Source organism: Pyxicephalus adspersus, chromosome 4 (genome assembly GCF_032062135.1).
Source record: "Pyxicephalus adspersus chromosome 4, UCB_Pads_2.0, whole genome shotgun sequence".
Classification (NCBI taxonomy): domain Eukaryota; kingdom Metazoa; phylum Chordata; class Amphibia; order Anura; family Pyxicephalidae; genus Pyxicephalus; species Pyxicephalus adspersus.
The window spans coordinates 41,531,066-41,534,987 of NC_092861.1; positions in this window are offsets into that span (position 1 = coordinate 41,531,066).

The window sequence follows — 3,922 nt, forward strand, 5'->3', positions numbered from 1 at the left end:
CCCCTGATGAGTAAGATCTCCAATTAGCTCACAACTCTTCAATGTCACAACTCTTCAATTACACTACTGCTTCCCACTAAGAATGAGTGCAATTACCAAATTTCTCTCCAATAAAATGGAAAGACATATTATTCCATGGAATGTTTGCAGGGGAGAAAATGCATAGAGGTAAATTCATTTGAATATGTCACAAAAGAAATGGCCATCCAGCAGAATCTCAGCAGACCTTTAGAAAAAGTGCACTTTCCACCAGAGAATCAGTTCTACAGAAATAGGCCACTTCACCTTATTCCCTCACTCTGCAGCTGCTGGCAGGTGGTGATGGTGGCAGGTAAAAAAGTCCCACTGATAGTGGACAGACATCTCCAGGACAGAGAGTATATCTCCCTAATCAGCATACAGACTGCAATAAAAACTTACATTGCACAAAACCTGTAACACACCTTTCTTATACTGGCCTTTTATTGAACATACCTCTCCTGCACTAAAATATGTCTTACAATTCAGAGACTGATCATCTGCAGGTAGTACAGATCCTGGCTTTACGCAGCAGATACAATAAAAGCATTAAACTTTAGGTGCTACCCTGCCTAGCTCGGCAGAGCTTACTTAATAATGAGTGATACTCCGCATTCACAAGTGATGTTATATATCTTTTTGGTTGTTGGTATTGTATATGCTGGCCTTTTTCATGATTGTCACTCTTTGAACTGTTGATATGTCTCTTTTTTACTGGACACACCCACTTCAGCTTAGTTCAGATGTGTTCCAAAGTTCTCTGGAATGTACATAGGATGTGATGTGATTGTCAGAGAGCAATTAAAGCTGGGAAAAGTATTTGCCTTTTTGAACTCTTTATTACACATACTCACACACACTTATTTTGAAAAATATTTTTATTATTGCTCAGCCTTGTCGTTGGTGACCATGCAGAAAATTAGGGAAGTATTTCCAATGAAAATGGAACAACAATAAAAACCTGAACAACATTCTAACGTTTACCTCTCTCTCTGTCCAAGAAAAAAGTTTTGGCTGGAGTTATGTTTAATACCTAAAAGTTAATCTAATGACATTTTGCTTTCCAAGCTTCTCATTTCCACCCTCATCAAATTTCCAATGGTTGTTTGGTATACATCCCCTTCTCTGGTTGATTGGACTGGTCTATTTGGTTTTTTATGTAATGTTGAGATATAATTACTCTACTGAAAATTGAGACTGGTGATACTCTAATGTTACCCTAGCTTTAGGACTCTCTGCCAATCCGTAGTGGATATTTGTTTAACCAAGTTTCCCCAGGGGCCCCGGGCCCATGAACATACAGAACTCACTGGACATTTTAGATCTAAAGATGTTTCTTATATCTGCAATCTGATATCCTCTTGCGCAATATTTGGAAAACGTGCTCTGCATACCATTGCGTATTATTTTTCTAATTGTACTGTTAACATATTGTACGGGTTCTATACCTTGCCAATATTGCTTTATTGTTTTCTTTTCTTGCTCTGTACTTTTGATAGTATCCAGTGATATCCTAACTAGTTCTTTTCTTTCTTTGGTCTTTGCATCTGTCTCTAGATACAAGAAGTTCAAGTAGTATAAACATAAAGCTAAAAATGTGAGACATTCCTTTATAGAAAACAACACTCTGTATCTTCTATTTGAGTTGATGGCCTAATTATTAAAACTGTGTTAAAACAATTTAAACCATGCCCTTAACCAATTGACTGCCTGTATGTACTAGGGTTACATCAAAATCTATAAGGAAAAGTGCCAGTGGTTATTTTGGGGAAGGAAAAATAAAATAAACAAAAAAGGAACCCTAAATAGAGAAGTAACAGCTCTCCAAAATAGTCACATGAGATTTTACCAGACCTTGGTAAAAATGATGTGGGTCATACAAACCTTTAACATGAAATACAAACTGGGCATTGGTTCTCAGGATATCTTTTGAATTTGTATATTATTATTTCATGCATGAAAAAAATTGCTTTTTCTCATGCATATTAAATGTAATCTATCTCTGAAAGAGTGTCATTCTCATTCATTTATCAGTGAGCTTTTATGAAATACTTTAGTAGGGTTGAAGAATCACAGAAACAGTGTCTCCATTCCAGGCAGCATCAGCTACAAAATTATCCAAAAATATCAAAAGTACCACATCCAATAAGTCACCTTCATATTTTATGTGGTAAAGGCTTTTGTGCACATTTTTATAACTGAAACCAGAACCAATAGTTTCATCTAATGAAAAAAAAACTGTGATGTTGACCTTCAAATAGGAACTTAAAGGAACCTTTCTGACTTCTAATTTTGCAAATGCATAGTTGATCGTCTTGTGTCAATTTTTCGAGTCAACAATTCAGAAACAGTTGAGTAGAAACGGGGTACAGAAGTCTTGATTGGAACCAGGTCCCTTACCAGAGAGGGGCTAAAGGGGCCCTCCACATAGCCACTGTCTGGCCACTGACTGTTGTACACAGTTCCAACAAAGGAGGTCTTCTACCATTAGCTTCCACTTCCTGTCTCTGCATTTGATTATACCATCTGTCAGAACAGAGGAAGATAGTAGCAGATCTCCTCTTCTGGCTCTGTTTACAACAGTGAGTAGTCAGGATAATTATAATTGTGGGTGGGCTGCTGAGGGTCCATGCCAAAAGAGCTGCAGAGGCTCCTGAATGTAAATGTAGGATTCTGTAGAAGTAATGCAGTAACGCTGATGTAAAGAAGACTCATAATGTGATAAGGCACCCTGCTTTGAAAGAGAGCACCCTGACATGAAGGTGGGACTCTGATGTAAAGGGGGGCCAATGATGTAACATGGAATTTGGTGTGTCGCTGGGAAGACTCATTTGATGTGTCTAAAAGGGAGAACTTTGAGGTCTTCTGGATGTGAAGAAGCTTTCCCTAAATGCTAAGGACCTTCTCAAATATGACTGATAAGCATACGTGTTTCTGCATAGTAATTGCTAAAGGTCTTAAAGTTAGCAGTGACAGCTTCTCCTGTAGGAAAGGTTTACTTTAGCTCACGCAGTTTATGTAGAAGGCCATACATTTATAAATGTTTACATTTATAAATTTACATTTTACATCACTGGGTCATAAATGGAAGTAAAAATCCTAATTTCAACTATAATCTATTTTTAATCATTCTAAGCCCTGCTATGAATGAATCTGACACTTAACAGTCCAGTTCTTTTTTTTTTTTTTTTTTTATGATTTTACAATTAAGCAAACATGTGACGTGTAAGAAACACTAAAATCTCATCTTCATGGAGAACCTGCAAACACACAGAATATTTCATAACCTAACAAATGTGTTAAGTGCATTTAGCCTAAGAAATATGTAATACCTGCAGATATTGGGTAATTATTATTAATAGACAGTATTTATATAGCGCTGACATATTGCGCAGCACTGTACAAAGTCCATAGTCGTGTCACTAACTGTCCTTCAAAGGGGCTCACAATCTAATGTCCCTACCATAGTCATATGTCTTTAATACAGTCTAAGGTCAATTTTTCAGGGGCAAGCTAGTTATGAAAGACAGTGCATTACTTATTCCAGCAATGCATCACCTTCCACTAATTAGTTTTTAATATGCATCACAAAATCTAGTAGGGAAGAGATAAAACAGTACTCATGAATATGATTTCCTTTGTTCTTTCAAACACTACAAATCCTGTGACCCGCATAATCAGAGTCCACAAATAAACACACAATGTTAAACTTATAAATATTAATTTCTAGCTAATACTTTACAATATTGGTATGTCAATTACCTAATAAAATCACACGCATGCATAAGAAAAAATACAAACCCCAGCTTGTCGTGTCTGGCAGACTGTATATAAATAGTTAGAGAGCCAAGCTGGGGCCTTTAGTTTTAGGCAGCTGAGCATCTTATGGCGCCTAATTACTGTT